Raw genomic sequence first — 26,837 nt, forward strand, 5'->3', positions numbered from 1 at the left:
TTGGGCATTCTATTTTGTTTTTTGTATTATTAATATTATATGGACACTGTTGTAATGCTACATACAGGAAAGTACCAAGCAAACGGTGAAAGGGAAGGGAAACCCTGTGACTAGGGAAGGGGGAGATGGTGACCCCTGATCAAGCATACCGCTGGGCCCTGGGTTCCCTCACAGTCCTAGATAGGTTCAGCATTTATACGTAGAGCTGGGTACCTGGCCCTAGACTGACCCTGATCTAGGCTTTAGGTAGGGAGTGGATGGGATGAGATCTTCATCAACCCCACTAGGCACTAAAGAACACATAGGGAAAACAAACAAGGGGAAATAACTAAAAACTTATCTGAAAGTAGATAGAGGAAGAGGGTCTGCAAAATGCAACAAAGTACTCCAGATGATTGCAAGTCATCTGCTTGCATTCAGGATTTGTAAGAAGTTAGAATTATCAGTAACACAGAGTAATAGGAAATGAAAGTAAATAAAGCCACCAGGTAAGTGCTGATGAAAAGCATATAAAAGACTAAGAAACTCTACAGGGTCCTAAAGGGAAGGGATGAAGCCAAGCAGAAATAATGGAAGATCATGGAGCAGTTTGCACAGTCAAATGCTGTAACTTTCTATAGCCAGACACCACAAAACTGTCTGTCACCTGTGACACACCCGTAACAACTGTACATCAGTATTATTTGGTTTTTAATATATGGGCACTGTACATTGGTATTATTTGGTTGGAATTATGTAGACACTGGATATTGGTATATTTTGGTATTATTTGGGCACTGTATGTTTGGTTTTTGGTTGGTTTTGAATAGTGATGGGTGGACCCGGAGTGTAAAAGTCCGGATCTGCATGATTTCGAAAGTATCTGGGTGCCGGGCCTGGGCCCAGAGTTCTCAGGGAATTTCTGTTAATGATCCAGAGCCGGCAAGTTGGGAAATAAAAACAGAAAGGAAAAATATATATAAGGCAAGCATGCTATACTTGCCGAGTCTCCGGCATGACTGTAACTACGTTCGGGCAGCTCACTCTACTTCCAGGGCCATTAATTAGCCTCATACATATTCACTGCTTCTCCTGCCCACTGACAGTACTGGGGCCTGCATGGGTTGCAGTCGGACAGAGCCCCCAGCCTGTGTGACTTTGCCTGACTGCTTGCATTCACAGATTCTGTCTGCGGGTCACTGTAGATTGAAGTATATATAAAGAAAGAAAAAAGTTGTCGTAGGATCCCCCCATATTATGATACTCAGCCATGATAAAGCATATGGCTACATGCTGCAGCCCCCAGCCGTGCACTTATCTTGGCTGTGTATCAAAATAAGAGGAACTGCATGCAGGAGTTTTTTTTATCATTATCATTTAAATAAATAATTTTAAAAAATGATATGCAGTCACCCCAATTTTGATACCCAGCCATGATAAAGCCCAACAGTTGGAGGCTGGTATTCTCAGACTGGGGAGAACCGTGCTTATTAGGCCCCCTCCAACTAAATATAGCAGGCAAACAGAGAACAAAAAATTCTTTAAATTTGCCCAAATAACCTCACATCTCCAGATCAAAATTGACTCAAACAAGCACTAATATCAAAGTATAAAAAGAGTATATTTTATTAAATATCACAAAAGGTGCAAGGAGATGGAAAATACATATAATAAAATAGACAGGACAAACGACAGATGAGGGTAAAAGAAATTTCCACCCTTCTACCCAATTAATACAGCCAAATAAAGCTCAGGTATGTTAGTGCCAAAAAGTAAATATGCCTTCCCAGGTACAAAAGATATTCACCCACGGTAACCCTACAGTGTCTTCCAATAGGGATGTTACTAATAATTAGATAATGACCAAACTGGAGGAACATCCAGTGTCATGGTGCATCAACTTCTAAAGACAATACATACATATCCAGAGCTTACCTAGTGGTTACCAAAAGGCCAGGATAGATGTGGGGAAAGAAAGTCCCTACATGTGTTTTGCCTGTTACAGCTTCCTCGGGGGACCGTGACATGCGATCACTGCTAATTTTGATATCCAGCCATGATAAAGCCCAATAGTTGGAGGCTGGTATTCTCAGACTGGGGAGAACCATGCTTATTAGGCCCCCCCAATCTGAAAATAGCAGGCTGCAGCCGCAGAGGATTGTTGCATCCATTAGCTGTGACAAGCCCGGCATTTTACCTGGATCAAGCAAATTGCCCTGGTGCGGTGTCAGTCAAGGTAATAAAGGGTTAATGGAAGCTCACAGCTGCAACTAAGCACTAGATTAGTTATGGGGAGGCATCTATAAGTCTCCCCATTAATAATCTGTAATTGAAAAGAAATAAACACAAACACCCCAAAAATCCTTTATCTAAAATAAAATACAAACAAAAAACCACTCTCTTTCACCACTTCATTAACCCGCAAAACACCCAGTTCTGATGTAATCCACTCGAGATCCCACAGCAATTTCAGCTCTGCTAAATCTAAAGTGACAGGGGGCAGCCATAGAACATGACTGCCCGCTTTGAGCTTCAGGCAGAGACTAAGACAGAGACTTTGCGATCACAGCTGGAGGTTCACATAGTCCTCCACCTGTAATCGCAGGTTACCTGAGCTCAGGTGACCTCAGTTACCTTACCTCACATGAGGTCACTGAGTTGACAAACCTGCATTTCTTGGCAGAAAACAGCATATTTTTACCAAGAGATGCAGATTTGGTGCTGAAAATTCAACGGCATATTCCTGCACCCAATCTACACCTCCTGGCAAAAAAAAACTGCATCACTACTGCATGCGGTCTGATGTGGTAGTGATGCAATTTTTTGTTAGGAGGTGTAGATTGGATGCATAAATATGGTTTAAAAATTTCATCACGAAATTTGCATCTCTTGGCCCAAAAGTGCAAAAAAACGATTTTGATGCAGTTCTGGTTCAGCTTTCTACCAGGAGGAGCAAATTTGTTGCTGAAATCTGGTGCTGACATTTCAGTACCAAATTTGCACCTCCTGGCAGAAAACCGCACTGAAGCAGCATCAAAACTGTTTTGGTTTTTTTTTTGCATTTTGGGAACAAGAGATGCAAATTTGGTGATTAAATTGTTACACCATATTCATATACCCAATTTACCCCTCCTGGTAGAAAAAACTCATCAAATCCACATGCGGAATTATGTGGTAGGGATATTTTTGCCAGGAGGTGTAGATTGGGTGCAGAAATATGGTGTAAAAATTTCAGCACCAAATCTACATCTCTTGTAAAAAAAACAGTGCTTTATGCCAGGAGATGCAGGTCTGTGAACTCAGTAACCTCACCTGAGGTGGGGTCACTGAGTTTAATGAGGTTATCTGAGGTCAGGTTACCTGTGATCACAGGTGGAGGGCCGTGGGAACCTCCAGCTGTGACTGCAAATAGCCTAAGTGATGTCACTACTCATCACAGGGCTCTCTCATTCTCTGCCTGAAGCTGACAGTGAGTGGTCATGTTCTATGGCCGCATGCTGTGTCTTCAGATGTAGCAGAGCTAGAATCGTCATTGGCCTTTGTATGGATTATGTCGGACCTGGGTGTTTTTGGGGTTAATAAATGTGTGAAACAGGGTATGGTATTTTGTAGTTTATTTCAAATGAAGGATTTTTTCGGTATTTGTGTTTATTTACTTTCCCTTACAGATTAGTGATGGAGGGGTGTCTCATAGATGCCTCCCATTACTAATCCAGGGCTTAGTGGCAGCTGTGGGCTGTTATTAATCCCTTATTATCCTGATTGTCACCGCACCAGGGAAATCGGGAAGAGCCAGGTAAAGTGCCAGGATTGTCAAATCTAATGGATGCAACAATCCTGGGTGGCTACAGGCTGCAATCATTAGGCTGGGGGGGCCAATAAGAATGGGGCATGCTAACATGCTAAGGGGGCAGACTAGCCAACTGAACTAACGCCTTTGTGACTAGTCCCTGGCCTCAATAGCATATGATAAAAGATTTTTAGAAATAGTTTTTGAAAAGATCTCTTAATGTTTGCTACTAGATACAGGGACAGTTAGGCAGGGATTAACAATATGCACCCAGAACTGCTCGTGTTCTGGCTGTAAAATATATATATATCTAATATATAAAGCTGAATGTGTGTATGTATGTATGACCGGGATTGGCATCTGCACCGTCGCAGCTACAGCCACAAAATTTTGCACACTCACATGTCTGGACCCTGAGAGCATCATAGGCTATATTTTGAGGGGAAATTTTAACCCCGCGCTTTACAGTTATTCGCCAAAAAACCTGCCTCCATTAAAGCGAATGGAGCTGGGAGCCACAGTGCAGCCAGAACTTCAGAAGAATGCGCAGCCACGCCCTTATATGGAATGTTGGCGTATCACAATGCAGCCAGGGAAAGAGACAGACACAGACAGGGAAAGAGGCAGACACAGACAGGGCAAGAAACAGACATAGACAGGGTAAGAGACAGACACAAAGAGACAGACACAGACAAAGAAACAGACTGACAGGGAAAGAGACAGACAGGGAAAGAGAGGGAAAGAGAGAGACAGGTTAAGAGACAGACACAGACAGGTAGAGACAGACACAGACAAAGACAGAGACATACACAGGGAAACAGACAGACAGGGAAAGAAAGGGAAAGAGACAGACAGGGAAAGAGAGAGACAGGTTAAGAGACAGACACAGACAAAGAGATAGAGACAGACACATGGAAACAGAGACAGGGAAAGAGAGGGAAAGAGACAGACAGGGTAAGAGACAGACAAAGACAGGTAAAGAGACAGACAAAGAGACAGACACAGGGAAAGAGACAGAGGGAAAGAGGGAAATAGACAGACAGGGAAAGAGAGGGAAAGAGACAGACAGGGAAAGAGAGGGAAAGAGAGGGACAGAGACAGATAGGGAAAGAAACAAACAGCGAAAGTGACAGAGATAGACAGACAGGGAAAGAGATAGATAGACAGTGAAAGAGATTGGGACAGACGGAGAAAGAGACAGAGACAGTCAGAGAGAGACAGGGAAAGAGACAGACAGACAAAGAGAGAGAGACAGAGAGATATATAAAGAGGGGGAGACAGACAGAGAATGGGAGAGAAACATAGAGACAGTTACTATCCCGGGCAGCGGATATTGTGTGCAGAATAAATTTTTGTTAATACATTCTATTTTGTTAACAACAGTTATTAACCCGGACGAAGCTGGGCAGTACAGCTAGTATATATATACAGTATATATATATACCTACATGTATACAGTATATATATATATATATATAATGTATAAAGCTGAATGTGTGTATGTATGTGTGTGTGTGTGTGTGTGTGTGTGTGTGTGCGGGATTGGCATCTGCACCGTCGCAGCTACAGCCACAAAATTTTGCACACTCACACTTCTGAACCCCGAGAGTTTCATAGGCTATGTTGTGAGGCGAAATTTTAACCCCGCGCGTTCCAATTTACCAATCAATTTTGCCCCTATCTACATAATGGGAAAAAGTGAAGCGAAAAGTGTATCCGCACAGTTGCATTTACAATCACGAAATTTTGCACAGATACCTCATGTGACCCAGGGAACGTTGTAGACTATCTTTTGACAGGAAAATGTAACCCCGCTTTACAGTTACTCTCCAAAAAACATGGCTCCTTTAAAGTAAATGGAGCCTGGAATTACAGGTTATTAGTAGGAGCTGTGATTGGTTGCTATAGGAACAAAAGACATTCATAGTATAAGAAGCTTATATGTGAGGTAATAAGATGTCGGTGGGGAGACGGATATAGAGAGACAGACAGAGAGACAGACTGAGAGACAGACAGGGAAAGAGACAGAGAGATAGAGACAGACAGGGAAAGAGACAGACAGAGACAAATGATGAAAGAAACAGACCTGGAAAGAGACAGGCCTGGAAAGAGACAGACCTGGAAAGAGACAGACAGAGATAAACGGTGAAAGAGACAGACAGAGACTGACCTGGAAAGAGACTGACCTGGAAAGAGACAGATGGGGAAAGAGACAGACAGACATGCAGACAGGGAGAGAGACAGGGAAACATGGAAGGAGGAGACAACCAGAGAGACAGACAAAGATACATGGGGAAAGACACAGACCTTGATAGAGACAGACGGGGAAAGAGACAGAGAAATAGAGACAGACAAGGAAAGAGACAGACAGAGACAGGCAGACAGGGAAAGAGAAAGACAGGCAAAGAGACGAGGAGACAGATGGGGAAAGAGACAGACTTGGGAAAGAGACAGACCTAGAAAGACAGATAGGGAAAGAAACAGAGAGATAGAGACAGACAAAAAAGAGACAGACAGAGACAGGCAGATGGGGAAAGAGACAGATGGGGAAAGAGACAGATGGGGAAAGAGACAGACCTGGAAAGAGACATATAGAGCACATTACTTGGCCAATTTAGTTAAATCTGTGTGGAATATCTGTGGTGTTGAAATATATGTTGTGAAATGCTTCTATTAGCTTAGTTTTTGCCTTTTAATAATTACATTTCTATCTATTTGTTCTGTGGTTTTAGTGTGTATTCTCTTTGGTAGTGTAAACTTCTGGTTTCAACTGTACATACTCCAGATGTGGCTGCCCTTTGCATGGATATCACATGCAATTATATTGAACAATAATGTGGGGGGTTTTTTGTGTTACATAAATAAATAAAATAAAATAAAAGATATCTATCTGTCTATATATATATATATATATATATATATATATATATACACAACTGATAACCGCACAAGTGTTGCACAGATAAAGAACACACATACAGTAGCTACATGGTAATCAACCAAGTCAGCCAAACAAAGGCTACAATTACACAGTCCAGACAAACACCTATCATGGGAGGTGTTTACCACTGGTTTTTATTGATCTTCTGTAAATACCTGTTTGGTATCAGATTAGGTGTCTCCACGGCATAACAATGTCCTTTATTGTAGACAGTCTACTGTATTGTCCATTCCTGTAGTATATTGTTATTAATTATGAAATAAGACTATTTGTTGATAGAATTCCATCCATATCCTAATTCTATGAAGAAAAAACAAAAAGCCAGCACTAAATGTGCACTTCAGCACTAAAAATTCCAAACTGTACTTATTATAAAAAAAATGTTTGAGATTTTTGGCAAAAAATTGCAATTTCTTGAGCTACGCCGCCACGTCACGGCAAATCTCATTTGGGGCAGTCCTACACTGAAATATTTGTGCTGTAGTGCACATTCAGTGCTAGCATTTTTGTTTTTTCTTCATTGAATTGGTCGGTGGCTGACCCCCACCTTGCTTTGCACCCCAATTTGGGATGTACAAAGACAGACAGTGGGATGGCACCACCCACGGGGATCTCCTAGGTACACTGCGTTACGTGGCAAGAGCAAGAAAAAGACGTACCTAAAAAAATGGGATCACCACTTATGAAGTATTATTAAGAATCATCAATGTTTTATTGTCAATAGAACACACATAAAACACATAGTGAAAGTGAAAAAATACCGATAAACGAATACACACAGACAAATACGGACATCTAAAATCAAATAAAAGCACTAATGCACTTGAGAGATACCCACATTGAAAAATATATATTTTTGGTCCAATGCCAATAGGCTGTAGTCAATATTGAACAAACCCTGAAATACCCCTATATTTGTGCCACAAGGAGAGGACTTTCCACAAAATAGAATAGCAGCTTATGCCGAGGATCCCACAAGTACTCAAATGAAATTAACTGGCTGGCCCATGGCAAAGTGAGCAGCAGAAAATAAATGAACAAGATCAAAAATTGTACAGTTCACAAATTCACAAAGACCTGAGCAAGACACCCAGCAGGCATTTCAAACAGGTTTTAGATAATCAAGCAAGCGGGCTAAAGTAATGAAGAAAAGCCCAGAGAGCAACTAAGGAAAATCCCTCAGGATGACATACCAAAACCTCAAGGAGGGTGCAGCAAAAAATGCTAAAAAAACGTCCGGGGCAGGGCAAGGAAGGGTGGTGGACCAGATATGGGTGGCCCCACGCGTATCGCTACCTCTTGGTAGCTTTCTCAAGGGCAGACATTAACACCACTAAGACATATGTGTGTACTATTTAAAGGGTAAAATACTAAATAGACAATATGAATCACCTGTGTGAGCAGCAAGGAGGTAGGACCCAGCATGCAGTCTAGAAACAGCAAGAAGTGAAAAAGCGTTGCTAACAAAATACCAACAACGCTGAAACAAACCACGCATGCGTTTAGGCCCACAGTCAAACGCATGCGTGGAAAGTATGGGGAACGCTCGTCCGGCCATGACGAGCGTTCCCCATACTTTCCACGCATGCGTTTGACTGTGGGCCTAAACGCATGCGTGGTTTGTTTCAGCGTTGTTGGTATTTTGTTAGCAACGCTTTTTCACTTCTTGCTGTTTCTAGACTGCATGCTGGGTCCTACCTCCTTGCTGCTCACACAGGTGATTCATATTGTCTATTTAGTATTTTACCCTTTAAATAGTACACACATATGTCTTAGTGGTGTTAATGTCTGCCCTTGAGAAAGCTACCAAGAGGTAGCAATACGCGTGGGGCCACCCATATCTGGTCCACCACCCTTCCTTGCCCTGCCCCGGACGTTTTTTTAGCATTTTTTGCTGCACCCTCCTTGAGGTTTTGGTATGTCATCCTGAGGGATTTTCCTTAGTTGCTCTCTGGGCTTTTCTTCATTACTTTAGCCCGCTTGCTTGATTATCTAAAACCTGTTTGAAATGCCTGCTGGGTGCCCTGCTCAGGTCTTTGTGAATTTGTGAACTGTACAATTTTTGATCTTGTTCATTTATTTTCTGCTGCTCACTTTGCCATGGGCCAGCCAGTTAATTTCATTTGAGTACTTGTGGGATCCTCGGCATAAGCTGCTATTCTATTTTGTGGAAAGTCCTCTCCTTGTGGCACAAATATAGGGGTATTTCAGGGTTTGTTCAATATTGACTACAGCCTATTGGCATTGGACCAAGAATATATATTTTTCAATGTGGGTATCTCTCAAGTGCATTAGTGCTTTTAATTGATTTTAGATGTCCGTATTTGTCTGTGTGTATTCGTTTATCGGTATTTTTTCACTTTCACTATGTGTTTTATGTGTGTTCTATTGACAATAAAACATTGATGATTCTTAATAATACTTCATAAGTGGTGATCCCATTTTTTTAGGTACGTCTTTTTCTTGCTCTTGCCAATTTGGGATGTATTCCACCTGTCTAGATTTTGGCGATTGGTGACTGTTCACATTCAGTCATCAGGCCCTGTCCACAGGCTATTTTCTTCATGCAGCATTTGCCTGGACCTGTCCCGCCCACAGCCATGATTCAGTCATGGGTACGGGATTGAAATAGACCAGGTGAGTGCTGCTGAGAGCAGTTCTACTATTCATATGTGAGGCCGTATGGCACATTTTATAAAAATATTTTACTGAGATTGCCGTGGAGTGGCGGGGTGGCTCAAGAAATTGCAATTTTTTGCCAAAAATCTCATATTTATAATAAGTACAGTTGGAATTTTTAGTGCTGTAGTGCACATTCAGTGCTAGCATTTTTGTTTTTTCTTCATATCCTAATTCTGTAGCTGCAAAATTAATAATGCAAAAGTGACAACAAGACCCAGAAGCCTCTACAAAAATGAAATAAAAAATAATATCTGAGTGTAAAATTTGCAATGACAGAGCTCACCCACTGGGGTGACAAATCTCCAAGCATTATCTGTGTACATTTGTGCTAAGCCCTACAAAGATTGCCATTCCCCCTTAAAAAAAAAAACAAAAAAAAACAAAACAATAAGCCATTGTTTCAAATGGACCATTAAAACTATCCAGTAGACAAAGTTTAGCAATGTGTTTGTCCTATTGCTATACAATTGCTATCCCTTGCAGATCAATGGACACATTATTGTAAAAACTAGTACAATGGGCTCCTATTTAAGTGACAGGAATGTCATCAGGCCTCAAAGATAAATTTACTGCAACATGAAGCAGGAAAAAAAGAAAGGGAAAGAAAATCTGAAAATAAAGCAAACACAGACATCCTAGGAAAAAAGTTATACATCTGGGCTGGAACCATTGGGAGGTTCCCTTTAACTTTAAAGTCTATGGATAACCATTCACGATAGATTATCATCTGTTGTGTCATATATTAACAGATCTATTAATAGATCTTGATTTTGGTACTACACATGTTCAGAACACTACAGATGTTCAGAGACACCTCTATTTCAACGCATTCATTATTTATGGGGGAAAAAAGGACTTAAGCCCACTTTACACGTTGCAATTAGTTGTACAATCGCATTTGCGATGTGACACGCCCAGGTTGCATACGGGATCTATGAGATTTCACGTTGGTCGTTCATTTGCTGTCACACGTGCGTTAGTAGTCTATGTTAAATTGGTCAATTTTGTGTGCGATCCTTTAGATCATGTGTTCTGTGACGTATGCATTGAGCACCTTTTTTTTTTTTTTTTTTTATTTATTGACTTGCCAAGCGTGTGTAATGTGTAGGGATGCGTTTTTACTATGTCATCTGCCATTCAGCTCTGCTACATGGCCGCTCACAGCAGACACAGACAGCCATGTAGCAGAGCTGAATGGCAGATGACAGCAGACACAGAAAGAGCCGCACTGTCAGAATGAACTCGGGTGAACTTCACCCGACTTCATGGTCATGCTGCGGCTCTGTCTGTGTCGCGCCCTGATTAGCGGTCACCAGTGAAGACTCACCGGTGACCACTAATCTCCTAAGTTACTGAAGTTAGCAGCCCTCTCTCATATACTCACCAATCCCCGCTCCCCGGCGCTGCACGGCGTTCACACTGCTCCGGCGGCTTTTACTGTTTTGAAAAAGCCGGCCGCCCATTAAACAATTTCGTATTCCCTGCTTTCCCCGCCCACCGGCGCCTATGATTGGTTACAGTGAGACACGCCCCCACTCTGAGTGACAGGTGTCACACTGCTCCCAATCACAGCAGCCGGTGGGCGTGTCTATACTGTGTAGTGAAATAAATAATTAAATAATTAAAAAAAAACGGCGTGCGGTTCCCCCCATTTTTAAAACCAGCCAGATAAAGCCATACGGTTGAAGACTGGTATTCTCAGGATGGGGAGCTCCACGTTATGGGGAGCCCCCCACCCTAACAATATCAGCCAACAGCCGCCCAGAATTGCCGCATACATTATATGCGACAGTTCTGGGACTGTACCCGGCTCTTCCCGATTTGCCCTGGTGCGTTGGCAAATCGGGGTGATAAGGAGTTATTGGCAGCCCATAGCTGTAAATAAGTCCTAGATTAATCATGTCAGGCGTCTATGAGACACCTTCCATGATTAATCTGTAAATTACAGTAAATAAACACACACACCCGAAAAAATCATTTATTAGAAATAAAAACACAAACATATACCCTGGTTCACCACTTTAATCAGCCCCAAAAAGCCCTCCTTGTCCGGCGTAATCCAGGATGATGCAGCGTCGCTTCCAGCGCTGCTGCATGGAGGTGACCGGAGCCGCAGCAGACACAGCCGCTCCGGTCACCTCCACACAGCAAATGAAGACAGCGGCGCGATCAGCTGAGCTGTCACTGAGGTTACCCGCTGTCACTGGATCCAGCGGTGGATGCAGCGGTGGCCGCGGGTAACCTCAGTGACAGATCAGCTGATCACGCGGCTGTCTTCATTAGCTGCATGGAGGTGACCGGAGCGGCTGTGTCTGCTGCGGCTCCGGTCACCTCCATGCAGCAGCGCTGGAAGCGACGCTGCATCATCCTGGATTACGCCGGACAAGGAGGGCTTTTTGGGGCTGATTAAAGTGGTGAGCCAGGGTATATGTTTGTGTTTTTATTTCTAATAAATGATTTTTTCGTGTGTGTGTGTTTATTTACTGTAATTTACAGATTAATCATGGAAGGTGTCTCATAGACGCCTGACATGATTAATCTAGGACTTATTGGCAGCTATGGGCTGCCAATAACTCCTTATTACCCCGATTTGCCAACGCACCAGGGCAAATCGGGAAGAGCCGGGTACAGTCCCAGAACTGTCGCATATAATGTATGCGGCAATTCTGGGCGGCTGTTGGCTGATATTGTTAGGGTGGGGGGCTCCCCATAACGTGGAGCTCCCCATCCTGAGAATACCAGCCTTCAGCCGTATGGCTTTATCTGGCTGGTTTTAAAAATGGGGGGAACCGCACGCCGTTTTTTTTAATTATTTAATTATTTATTTCACTACACAGTATAGACACGCCCACCGGCTGCTGTGATTGGGTGCAGTGTGACACCTGTCACTCAGAGTGGGGGCGTGTCTCACTGTAACCAATCATAGGCGCCGGTGGGCGGGGAAAGCAGGGAATACGAAATTGTTTAATGGGCGGCCGGCTTTTTCAAAACAGTAAAAGCCGCCGGAGCAGTGTGAATGCCGTGCAGCGCCGGGGATCGGGGATTGGTGAGTATATGAGAGAGGGGGATAGACTGACATGGACAGAGAGTGAGGGACAGAGATAGTGACCGACTGACAGAGATTATTGAATGACAGACATTGTGAGGCGCTTCAGAACGCAGCTTTTCAGCTGCGCTCTGAAGCAGACCTTTTCTAAGCTGCGGTGCAGAGCGCACACCTGCGCACATAGCATCAGACAACAAAATCGTATGAGGGATGTCACACGTTACAATTGACTAGGTTCGTGCAACAAAACGCTCAATTCTAGAGAATGATACGATGTGTTTGCGATCAACGGTTTTGCGTTCAATCCTGATCGCACGTAGCTGTCACACGCAGATACCTCACAAACGATGCCGGATGTGCGTCACTTACAACTTGACCCCAACGACGGATTGTGAGATATATTGAAGCGTGTGTAGCGGGCTTAATAGAAACCAAAAACTTTTTTTAAAAGATGGATCCCTTCAAAAATGGAGTCTAATGTTTCCATTCTCCACACTCTTTGCTCCATTTCTAATGGATCCATTTTTTTATGTAGGATCTGTTACAAATAGATGACAAATGGATAATGGAACATATGTTTTCAAAACTTATAAAGATTTATTTCACAAAAACATGCCATTGAAAACAGAATAAGGATTGATTATACACAATAATTGTTTAGTTCCAGTCTCTGGCAAAACATTGGAATTAATAAAGTTATGCTCCTATGGCATGAAAACATACAGTATATCTAAAAAGTGAGTATACCCCTCACATTGAAGATATGTATATAATACATATAGTCCTGAAAATCATTTAATATCACAAAGATTGACTATTTTTATATTTAATTGTTTATCTGTATGTTCTTACCAGTGCCTGACAACCTGCCTTGTTTCTCAATACATAGAAGACAAAGGTTTTGACCAGGAATGACCGGGACTCATTTGAAATGGACAGTGACAATCTGGAAGTTGTAAAGGATGTCAACCTACTTGGATCAATGATCACTCAAGATGCAACGATAACACCAGAAATCAATAGGAGAATAGCTATGGACAAATTAACAATGAAGTCACTGGAAAAGGTCCTCCTCAAATCAAGGCACATTTCACTGCTGACAATTCCAAAGACACGACTCGTACATAGTCTGGTCTTCTCTGTAGGGACATATGGATGCGAAAGAAGAAAGATATACCGTACATGTTACATATACCTTTAAATGTAGGCCTGTGTTCAAATTTCCAATTTCAAATTTCCAATAGTTATCAGATTTTTGGATGTATTATAGAAAAATAAAAACAGAAATAACATGTTTCAGTATGGGATCCATTCATTTTAAGGAGAATGGAAGTGTCATGAAATGTCTTCCATTTGTCTCTTTTCTAGCTGCTATACATTTTTAGCTAGTTCAAAATACATAATCCACACAACTATTTTGCTTGGTATAAAAAAAACCCATAACAATTGGATTTGTTTTTCTAACATTGAAGTCTATAGGGTACTTTACACGCTGCGATATTGATACCGATATGGCTAGCGAGCGTACCCGCCCCCATCGGTTGTGCGTCATGGTCAAATCGCTGCCCGTGGCGCACAACATCGCTAACACCCGTCACACGGACTTACCTTCCCTGCGACGTCGCTCTGGCCGGCGATCCGCTTCCTTTCTAAGGGGGCGGTTCATGCGGCGTCACGCCGACGTCACATGGAAGCCGTCCAATAGCAGAGGAGGGGCGGAGATGAGCGGACGGAACATACCGCCCACCTCCTTCCTTCCTCATTGCCGGTGGACGCAGGTAAGGAGATGTTCGTCGTTCCTGTGGTGTGACACATAACGATGTGTGGTGCTGCAGGAACGACGAACAACATCGTACCTGCAGCAGCAATGATATTTGGAAAAGGAGCAACGTGTCAACGAGCAACGATTTTTCACGTTTTTGCGCTCGTTGATCGTCGCTCCTTGGTGTCACACACTGCAATGTTGCTAACGGCACCGGATGTGCGTCACTAACGACGTGACCCTGACGATATATTGTTAGCGATGTTACAGCGTGTAAAGCACCCTTATGGGAAACCATTCTCAATAGATTGTCAACTATTCTGTCATCTATTAACAGATCTATTAATGGTTTCTGTTTTTGGTAATGTGAAGCCCACCTGCAGTAGTCACCCCAGGGACAACATTCCACCTTCAGGGACACCACAGGGTCTTCTTTTTGGTATATATGGCAACAGGTATGTCGGTTTTGTATATATATGAGTCGCGACGCCACTCACGGTTCGCAGTCAGGGATATGGATGATCGCCACTGCAGATTTAACGAGCGTCTGGGGCTGATGGGGTCTCTCCAACAACAACAGGTCCCAGAATAACTCAGGCTCAGTCCGGAAAGTCTTTCAACTTGTTTTACTCACTTTTGCTGTTATCGTGAGGTAACCTGGGCGATGCTGAGATAAACCAGGTGGAACAAGGAACTCCTTCAGGCCGATCTGAGGGTAACCATTAACTCACCTTCCTAGCACTTCTTGTTTCGGATCACCCCTGACTTGAAGCACCGTGGGCTCTATCCAGGGAAGTCGCTACTGCCTTTTCTCCCCTTTTTGGCCCGTTTGTCGGCAGCGTGGACCAGGTGAGATGTCTTCTGGCTCTGTCTCCTTATGGGTCCCCGTGTTGCTGCTGAGGCTTGGACTCTGTATGGTTGGTGAGGTACCTCTAGTCTCCTAACTGGCAGGTTTAGCAGATCAATAAATGGACGTCTACTCTAGGGACCTGTTCCCCGTGCGTGCCTAGTCACCAGCAGTCCCCGTACTCGACTGCCTATCTCCAGGTGTCTTTCTGACTGACTACCTGGTAAACGTTCTCCCCCGCTAACGGCTACTCCACGTGCAGGGTCTGACTAGCATGTGCGCGTCTGCATCTCCTAGCAACCGCCGCTCACTGCTGCCAGACTGGCTCGCTCCACTTCTTTCCTGATAGCCTCTGCAGCTTAGCTTCCAGGCCCTCCACTACACCCCTTGACAAGACTTGAAGGCCAGTCTCCTCTAGAGGCTACCCAAGGGTCCATCTAATGGTGTGGGAGACCCGGTTGCTATGTGTCTGTGCGTACACACCTCATTCTGGCCTTTGGAATTACCTGGAAGCACTGTCCCAGCATGGGTGCAGTACTCAGTGGTGCCTGACTAGGTTAGGGGCGCCACATTACTGTACATGCTCAGAACACTAGAGATGTTTGGAGATACCTCTATTTCAATGCCCCCGAACAGATATATGTTCGGAGACATTGTATATGTATATGTATTATATATGGAGAAATAAAACGTAAGAAAAACAGAATCAAAAATCCCTTGAAGATGGATGAAAGGTTTTGGTTTCCATTTTCCACCATTTTTGCTCCATTTCTACTGGATGCATTTTTTTTATATAGAATCTGTTGCAAATGGATGAAAAATGGATGTGAGAACAGATGGTTTAAAAATTTAAAAGATTTATAAAAAAATGTAATTCAAAACAGATTAAGGGCTGATTATGCACAATGATTTTTTTAGTTCCAATCTCTGGAAAAACAGTGTGATTAATAAGGTTATGCTCCATTGGCTTGAAAACATAAAGTATATATCAAAAGTGAGTACACTCCTCACATTTTTTTATATATTTTTTGTATCTTTTCATGGGACAATACTGAAGATATGACACTTTGATGTAAATGTAAAGTATTGAGCAGAAAGCTTACATAACAGTGAAAATTTGGTGTGCCCTCTAAATAACTCAACAGACAGTCATTAATGTCAAAAATGCTGGCAAGAAAAGTGAATACACCCCTAAGTAAAAATACCCAAATTATGCCAAATAAGCCACTTTTCCTCCCCAGTGTCAGGTGACTTATTAGTGTTATATGGTCTCAGGTTTGAATAGGTAGCAGGTGTGCTAATTTTGGTGATATAGCTCACACACTCTCTCATACTGGTCATTAGATGTTAAACATAGCACCTCATGACAAATAATTCTCTGAAAAAAAGAATTGCTGTTTGTGAAGACACGGGAGTCAGTGGGTGCTCTTGTCCGCTGGCCCGGCTGCCTTTAGAAAGACAGCATGGCCCAGGGCTCATCCCAACTGAACGCCGGCCTCCTTAACCGTGGGCGGAACACTACTCATACAAAGCAGGATGAGGGAATCACAATATTAAGACTTTATTGGATCCCCAAACAATTAACGGCACATAGCACATAACCAGCAAAACACACAAATGTAACAGGCAACAGAGTCTCACCCTTCCGCTGGCTCACCAGGGATTTAGAATGTCCTTGCCTCAGAGCTTCCAGGACTACTTACTCCAATCCAGCAGCACCTCGCTTTCGGCGGGCACCCACCGAGAATGGAATAACGCCAGATTTAGGAAGCTGGCTGAGGTCTGCAAAGTCTGTAGCCAGGTGACCAAATTGTCCCAACCTGGGTTTCTTCCTTAAGTAGTCTTTGGTATGATGATGGGATATAATCCTGGCAGCCGGAGTTGAAATCCCTAGACTGTGGTATGGTCTCCAATCGGGATCGGAGTCCCTAGATTGAAGCCATGTAGCCAAGTGATCCTCTAGTCAGAGCCAAAGTCCCTAGACCGAGTCCACAGGGCATCCTGGTCCTGATCCCCTAGCCAGCTCCTAAGAGCTTAGACTGGATCATGCAACATCCAACAACTCTGGTGACTCAAGGAAGTCACCTTTTATAGCCATAACCTCCCCTTAGGATAAACTGTGCCCTTATCGGATTGGTTGTACAAGGTTGCTTCTCTTATTGGATGAATTTCAAGCTATATTGAAATATCCAGAGACAAGGGTGAGACAGGTACGTTACATCACATCTACCAATTCACTTAGTAATACAATGGGAAGTTCGCATAATGGAGTTACAGTTAGGTCCAGAAATATTTGGACAGTGACACAATTTTCGCGAGTTGGGCTCTGCATGCCACCACATTGGATTTGAAATGAAACCTCTACAACAGAATTCAAGTGCAGATTGTAACGTTTAATTTGAAGGTTTGAACAAAAATATCTGATAGAAATTGTAGGAATTGTACACATTTCTTTACAAACACTCCACATTTTAGGAGGTCAAAAGTAATTGGACAAATAAACCAAACCCAAACAAAATATTTTTATTTTCAATATTTTGTTGCGAATCCTTTGGAGGCAATCACTGCCTTAAGTCTGGAACCCATGGACATCACCAAACGCTGGGTTTCCTCCTTCTTAATGCTTTGCCAGGCCTTTACAGCCGCAGCCTTCAGGTCTTGCTTGTTTGTGGGTCTTTCCGTCTTAAATCTGGATTTGAGCAAGTGAAATGCATGCTCAATTGGGTTAAGATCTTGTGATTGACTTGGCCATTGCAGAATGTTCCACTTTTTTGCACTCATGAACTCCTGGGTAGCTTTGGCTGTATGCTTGGGGTCATTGTCCATCTGTACTATGAAGCGCCGTCCGATCAACTTTGCGGCATTTGGCTGAATCTGGGCTGAAAGTATATCCCGGTACACTTCAGAATTCATCCGGCTACTCTTGTCTGCTGTTATGTCATCAATAAACACAAGTGACCCAGTGCCATTGAAAGCCATGCATGCCCATGCCATCACGTTGCCTCCACCATGTTTTACAGAGGATGTGGTGTGCCTTGGATCATGTGCCGTTCCCTTTCTTCTCCAAACTTTTTTCTTCTTTTTTTTCAGCCTCAGGATGTTCTGCTTCACCTCAATTGAGAGTTCCTTAGACCGCATGTTGTCTGGTCACAGCAACAGCTTCCAAATGCAAAACCACACACCTGTAATCAACCCCAGACCTTTTAACTACTTCATTGATTACAGGTTAACAAGGGAGATGCCTTCAGAGTTAATTGCAGCCCTTAGAGTCCCTTGTCCAATTACTTTTGGTCCCTTTAAAAAGAGGAGGCTACGCATTTCAGAGCTATGATTCCTAAACCCTTTCTCCGATTTGGATGTGAAAACTGTCATATTGCAGCTGGGAGTGTTCACTTTCAGCCCATATTATATATATAATTGTATTTCTGAACATGTTTTTGTAAACAGCTAAAATAACAAAACTTGTGTCACTGTCCAAATATTTCTGGCCCTGACTGTATCTGGGTGTCTGGCCTTCAGTGGCCAAAACAATTACATGAGTCAACAAAAACTTCAATACTAAACTCCCAAGAGTCTTGTAGAATAATGAGGGATTATCCCCCATCTATAAACAAACTGTCTTCATGTTTGGCTGAATGTTAAGAAAGTTAACCCATGCGAGGCACTCAGAGACCCTGTCGTCACACTGTTTTATAGAAAGATGGCCTGAGTTATAATAAGATTGCCAACAGCCTGAAACTGAGCTGCAGCACAGTGGTCAAGACCATACAGCGGCTTAACAAGACAGATTCCATTCAGAACAGATCTTGCCATGGTCCAACAGAGAAGTTGAGTGATAGTGCTCAGCATCATATACAGAGGTTGTCTTTTCAAAAAAGACATATGAGTGATGCCAGCATTGCTGCAGGGGGTAAAGGTATGGAGGAGTTAGCCTATCAGTGTTCAGACCATACTCCGCACATTGCATCAAATTGGTCTGCATGGCTGTCATTCCAGAAGGAAACCTTTAATAAACATAGTGCATAAGAAAACCCCCAAATTGCTAAAGACAAGCAGATTAAGGACATGGATTAATGGAACCATGTCCTGCGGTCTAAAAATAATAATATAAACTTATTTGGTTCAGATGGTGTTTAGTGTATATGGCGGCATCCAGTAAGGAGTACAAAGACAGGTGTGTCCTGCCTACAGTCAAGCATGGTGGTGAGAGAGTCATTATTGGGGGCTGCATGAGTGCTGCCAGATTTAGGGTGCTACAGTTCATTGAGGAAACCATGAATGCCAACATGTGCAATTACTAACTGAAGCAGAGCATGATCTGCTCTCTGGGAGATCAGAATCCATTTTGGCTTCCCCGACTCCATGTTATGTTTTAAATCCACCACATAGCACATTTACATTACAATTCACCTACACATTTCCTAATTGCTTCTAAATTCCGTAAGCACTGAGAAATATTCCAAAATGCAATCATAATGCCGGGCAGTCACAATCATATTGCGACTGCCCGTATTGGAGAAGGGTGCCCAGACTTAGTTTTGGAGAACTGTCGGCACTGGAAAGTCTAGTAACCGGACCAGTACCGAGCATGGCAGGGTACAGGACCCTAGATCAGGGAGTAGCTTCATGCAACCTGGTAATTCACCTGTGGAGGATAGTCTCTTTATGAACTTTCTCCAAGAGCTCAGAGATCGAAGGCACCAACACAATGAGGGGGATAGGGCTTTCCAGCTTATGCGGCCTACAGAAATCCCAAGTATCAGCCATCAAGAGCACAGCTCCTCTATTCAAATATAGGGAGCGGGACCCCGACAGCTTCAGGCCGAGGGGTCACTCAGAAACATTTATCTACAAGTGCATGGAGGCAGGTTCCATTTGACCAGAAAATAGCAGCGGGGATGGATTCCTGGACAAGCTCCCCAGAGTGGCAGCAGCACCTAGAGACTTGGTTTACTTCTGTGTCAGAGTCTGCTTCATAGTTGCACCAACATCCACACAGCTTGAGTGAGTACACTGCTCTCCCTGCGTCTTGCCTGCCCACACAGTAAGCACCATGCCATCCTCTCACCTGTCCTCTAGAGTCCCGGGGTCTCCCCTACCCATGGAGGGAACATCACCTGGCTGCCCCGCCCGATCTCCCCACGGGTACTCCCATCAGCAGTGTCAGTACTCCCATTAGAGTGAACCACGGGTGGCGCCACGAACTCTCCCTTGTAAATATCCCCCTTTTACACTTCGAAGTGGCTGAAAGCCCCCGGGTCTGGAGACCCTTGAGCCACAGCTACCCCTAATCCGAGCCGTTCGACTGCTGCAGGGGCGGTACAGCTTCATCTCCTATCACCACTACTCCTGTCAGGCTATCGCGATTATTGACCTGCTGGTATGTCCATGGAACACATCAGAGGTCACAAAGCAATACAACTCTATGAGAACCTCATTCTGTCCTCGTTCTGGCTCTCATAGAGATGCATTGAGTGCTTGTGGCCTAACTTCTGACTTAAGGTCCACCAGAAGTTACAGGTACAAGATGGCACCGTAGAACCGAAGCTACACCGAAAAAGCACTAAAAAGCTGGAGAAATTTCACACACAAATGTTTTAGATTAAAAAAGCAGAGTTCACAGTTTTATGGCAGTTTTTTTTAATAATTTTTGAGCCAAATGTAAAAGTGGATCAGGTAATATTCCTGTACAAATTTATATTTGCTAATTAATTATATCTATGACATTGTGAATAAGATTCTGGCTTACATGTATTTTGGTGATTTCATTGTTTTAGGGCAATTTTGAAAATGAATACCATATGTGTCTTAGGCGGGCTTTACACGCTGCGACATCGCTAGCGATTGCTAGCAATGTCGAGTGCGATTGCACCCGCCCCCATCGCACATGCGATATGTGGTGCTTGCTGCGGTAGCGAACATTATCTGGTCGACAATTTCACTGTGAACCCCGAACAATCCCTCCTTCAAGGGGGAGGTGCATTCGACTTCACAGCGACGTCACCACGACGTCACTAAGCGGCTGGCCAATAGAAGCGGAGGGGCGGAGATGAGCGGGACATAACATCCTACCCACCTTCTTCCTTCCGCATTGCCGGTGGATGCAGGTAAGGAGATGTTTGTCATTCCTGCAGTTTCACACACAGCGATGTGTGGTGCTGCAGGAATGACAAACAACATCGTACCGGCAGCAGTAACGATATTATAAAAAGGAGCGACGTGTCACCGATCAACGATTTTTGAAGTATTTGCGATCGGTGATCGTCGCTCCTAGGGTTTACATGCTGCGATGTCAGTCACGGCGCCGGATGTGCGTCACTAACGACGTGAACCCGACGATATATCGTTACCGATGTCGCAACGTGTAAAGCCCGCCTTAGAATAGTCTAATCAACTGCACTCTTCCATACAGCTAAAAAATTGTATATTGATTTGGGATTAGCAGATTAGTACATTGGTAATTCATGTGTTCACTCAGATTTTTTTCTAAAGACCCGGAGCATAAAACACATAAGACTGGAAGCCCTGTTGTAGAGTGAAAATGGAGGGAGCAAGATGCCAGTACAGGTGAGAAATTAGGTTTTTCTCTATTGCATTACATTTCTTATGCTTTGGAGGTTTTTCTAATAGAGAACATTCAATTCACGAAGAATAACATCACTGCAAATCGAATTCAACTATAAAAATCTGTGCAATTTGGTGAATTTAAATCTGCCAGATCTGCTCATCTCTAATACTAAAATATACCAAAAATGTCAAAAAAGAGAATAATTTGACATATATTTGGCTAATGAAAGTCCATTGTCCTAGTGGTGTATTGTGAACAAATGCTAAGACAAAATAGGTTAAACTGTGCAGTTTTTGAGCAAAAGGAATGTTCTCTATAGCATCAATAAGAATAAGTAATGGCATTGTCTACGTGTAGCTTAATGATACCAGCAACCAAGACTCAAACATGCTATGTTTCTTTGTTTTGTCTATCAATGCTTTTTACTGTGGTTAACTAAAGGTGTACAAAATACATGGCATGTGTTTTACGATTAGTTAGTAGCCTGCATTGTGAATACCACCACAAACATCCAACAAGCCAACAATGTATATCCAGGCTTATTGTAAAATTTTGTCACTGTGTAGGATTTATAGTAACGTAACTAACAATATAGGCATATTTGCTGATGACTGTGAATAAGAAAAATTTTCAATATGTTATAGCATGAAAAAATGTAAAAAAGTATTTAGGTTGAATTTTAGTGGCAAGTGGCCTATAGTTCTATGCTTTGCATTGCTTATAAGACAATAAGAAGATTATTGCTAATTTTATCTAATATTGCTATCACATGTAGCAAAAATAGTAGTTTTATATGCCCTTGAAGAAATACCATACTAGGGAAGTAGTGAGCACAGTGAGTGGGTATTGGGAAATGGAGGTATATATTGATAATATTAAAATACAATGGCAAACAAATATTCAATATGGAAAACAATAAATACAAGAATAAATACAGAAATTACAAATAATGTGAATAATTATTAAATAACCATAATTAATATAAAACATCCATATAGAGAGAAGTGCAAGCGCATGAATACTTACATGTTTACATACTAAATAGCAAAGAGATAAAATTAGAAGGTATATATATATATATCTCAAATGCACTGTAACATTAATGTGGTAAGTAAATAGTTACCCCAAGTCAATCATTGAATACCCGTGCCCCATTGCGCGTTTTACACATATGCGACCTTAGGGGGGGACATTTTGTGCACTAAGCCCTCCATTTATACAGTATATCCTCTCAACCAAAAAGAATATTGTTTTAACACCTCAATGTTTTGTTACCTTACTCCAATTGAATCTCCATTCGTGCATGTATGGTTGATAGAAGTGTTTTTGGATTAATATTTAGAAGAGCCATCGACAATGAGTCCGTGAACTGGAAGTAAGTGGTTGCGTTTCGCCTTGGAGCGCATAGTGATAAAACCCCGTCTTGCATGTTAGATATGCTCAAAGGGAGAGTTACACTTTACCCTGGAACACATGCACATACGCAGAAGTGCTGAATCGACCACAGAGACCAAAAAACATAGTTGCATTCCACTGAACCACATGTAAATGATATATCAATGGGATGTAACGTTCTAATCTGGTGTATTGTATAGGCAGGCTTATTGTAGAATTGAATGACCAAATATCCATAAGGCTCATATTTGAAAGACTTAAGCTAAGCCAATAGTTGGGAGAGAAATCCCACACAGCATATAGACAACTCCATAATAATCAAAGGACTGGGGGAAAAAGGGAGTTTTGTGATCATAAAAAAATGTAATTTTATTTAAACAACAAGATAAAAGCAATTAACATCACATACCATGTTAATATAATGATATACACAAAATACAGAGAAACAAATACAAACAGGAAGATGAATATGAATGTTAGGCTCTATCTGCACATTTGGATAAATATCAATATGAGTATTTCTCACATCAAGACCCTGTCATACAATTTTAAAGTATAAACAAGCAGACAATAATCCACACAACATATAAAAGTCAACAGGGCAGAGTGAGATCCTCATGGGGCATTGCAGCTATGAGTCCCCTCACTGGCAGCCAGACTGGTTTGTCAGGTCTCCATAAGGAGAATAGTCTTTTCTCTGTGGTCCCCACATAGCTTCTCATAAACCAGATCAGATACCCACACTTTGCACTGACGAGGGGCAATCAACCCGAAACACCGTGTCTGCAAATTGGGATTCTGGTCTGGTATAAATCCTAAGTCTTATGAAAAGGCTTCTTTAAAAAGCTACTTTTGACTTTTAGGATTGCTACTTCCTATAGGTGGCGCTAGAGTTTGTCTCATTCCTCACTGGAGGGACAATTTGAATAATTCCCAGAGGGGCATTGCAGCTATAAGTCCCCTCACTGGCAGCCAGACTGGTTTGTCTGGTCTCCATAAGGAGAATAGTCTTTTCCCCGTAGTGCAGGAAGACAATTCTGGACCTCAGAATAAGACCCCCTTCCCTGTTGATGGTATGTGATGTCAATTGCTTTTATCTTGTTGTTTATTTAAAATTACATTTTTTTTATAACCACAGAACTCCTTATTGTAGAATTTAGTAGCTGTGTAGGATTAATAGTAATGTAACAATATAAACATATTTGCTGCTGACAGTGAATAAGAAGAATTTTCTGTATGTTGTAGCATTAAAAATGTTAAAAAAGAATTTAAGTTGGATTTTAGTAGTAAGCTGCCTATAGGTGTCTGCTTTGCATTGCTTATGAGACAATAGGAAGAGCTAATTGTCTCTAATGGTGCTATCACATGTAGCAGTAATGGCTTGTTGCACTGTTCCCTCAAGGTAAGACCATGTGCTTCACCACCACAAGCCATTTAGTAAGGCTACGTTCCCATGTTGAATATGTGTGTGTGCATTTCTTTTGAAATTGTAGATTATTTGCAGCATTTCTGCACCAATTAGCTAACTTAGGTTATTTCTATTTTTTCATTACATTTTTGAGTGGGTTTTTTTCTGTGCCTTTTTAACATGTTTTTTGAGTTGCAGTTTTCTCTCTCTTTTGGGAGTGTCATGTTTTAGGCCCCCTTCACACGTCTGTGAAAATCACGCATGTGTTTCACGAACGTATCAAAGGTGCGTTTTGCCCTCCGTGAGCCGTGTTTATGGCACTACGTGTGTTCTCCGTGTGTTATTCGTGATAACACACGGAGAATGGAAACTTTCTACTCACCTGTCCCTGGCGTCGATGTCCATGGTGCTAAACATCGGTCTCCAGCCCTGCAGACTCACTGCTGCTGATGCTTCCGGCCGCAGTGAAGTGAATATTAAATGAGCATAATGAGCGGCGGTCGGCAGCAAGTGACAGCAGCGGCAGAGACAGGAGGGCAGGAGAAGGTGAGTAAAGATTTGTAATTTTTTTCTTTGACACGTGAGTTTTCTCCAGCGCGTGTCACACGGGACCACATCCACACTACATCCGTGTAGTCCGTATGCGGGCCGTGTGACACCCGTGATGCCGGAGAAAACGTGGACATGTCTACGTGTTGAACACACGGACACACGCATGCTCCACACGTATACACGTTCCATGGCAAAACACACACGTGTGCGCAAACCCATTATTTTAATGGGTCTACGTGTGCCCGTGTCTCCGGTACGTGCAGGAACGGACCTAACACGTACCGGAGACACGTGCATGTGAAGGGGCGTTAAATAAACTCTGCTTTGTTTTGGATACTTCCTGTCATTTAGCTTTGCTAAAACTTTATTAATAAACTCAAGTGAGGATTACATTAGTTTTTAGCATGTTTTCACTGTATAAATGCACTAAATCATTTTTTGCATTTTTATCTGCAGATTTGTCTCATTTAATTCAAATCTATGGGGTAAAAAATCCAAATACAAAACAAATATTTAAATATTTCTATTTTTTTAAGAGAAACTAACGTTTTAGATTTCAAAATTGCAACCAAGGTCAGTTTACACTGTTAGAAAAAAGCACACTGGGCCTGAGAACTCCCATAAATCCCATCTACTTTGCTTATGCTGTAAGACACCTATACTGCAACATGTGGCATCAAAAACACAGAAAATCCTCATCAAGGGGTCTTCATGCATTTAAATAATGCAGATTCTGTTTTTCAAAAGTGCATATTCTTTTTTTGTATTGTTTTTCATTTTAATTGTATTATGTATTTTTTATTCTTGAGGGGAGGGGTAAGGGTGTGATTTATCATTACCTCTACAGTTTCTTATGTATGTTTTGAGGAGTAAAAAGTCTTAAGTGCCCACTAGAGATGAGCAAACCTCTCAAGATTCGGTTCACCAAGCCCACCCAACCAAACAGTACGTTCATCGAACCAAATCCAAACTATTATCGAACCTTACCGAACCCCATTGGATTGATTGGGAGGTCAAACGTAAAGCAGAGAAAACACCTTTGGGGGGGCAAAAATCTTCCAAAACAGAAAAAATACAATTCACAGGGCAGTACCACTGTTTTGGTATAGCTATTAGCTTCCTAGACTATTCCTATAGAGGTGGATGAGAGACTGGTGTAGGGCTTGTGCTCCCATACCCCTGCCAGTACAAACAAGACACAACTTTGAGAACCTTCTTGGAATCTTGACATTTACAAACCTTTCAGGTAGAAAGCAGTACAGTAGCATCAATTGCTCCCTCCTTATAGTGTCTTTGCATTGCAGGGAAGTAAGGTCTATGCAACACACAGGCTGTAGCCTGGCATTTCGATTTTAAAAATAAAGACATGCATTAGTGACAGGTGTAGGCCTCTTGCTCAGAGAAGAAAACAGTGATTTTTATATATGTTATAGTTACCATATTACATTTTTTGTTTACCTTATAATTGTTCAGATATCACCAGATGAGTATCAAAAAATGGTCGGAGGAGACTTCATTTAATAAAAAACTAGGATTGTTAGTGTAGACTTTTCAAATGTTTATTGTTTTGTTTTTTTTGGGCTCTACTCCTGCTATCAGCCAAAAACATGTATCAGAAACTATACTATTTATACAGAAACTAAGCAATGTAGCTCTAGACCAGGGGTCGGGAACCTATGGCTCGCGAGCCAGATATTGCTCTTTTGATGGCCGTATCTGGCTCGCAGACAGGGCTCCTACCTGTCTATGGGAAGGATGCATGCACCGCACATATATAGTTCTTATAGTTCTGCTGCCCCCGGCCGAGTTCCGGGGACCGCAGTCCTCGGCAGCAATCTGCGGCGCCGTCACTTTAAGGCGCGCAGAC

Source organism: Anomaloglossus baeobatrachus, chromosome 4, assembly GCF_048569485.1.
Source record: "Anomaloglossus baeobatrachus isolate aAnoBae1 chromosome 4, aAnoBae1.hap1, whole genome shotgun sequence".
In the NCBI taxonomy this organism is placed as follows: domain Eukaryota; kingdom Metazoa; phylum Chordata; class Amphibia; order Anura; family Aromobatidae; genus Anomaloglossus; species Anomaloglossus baeobatrachus.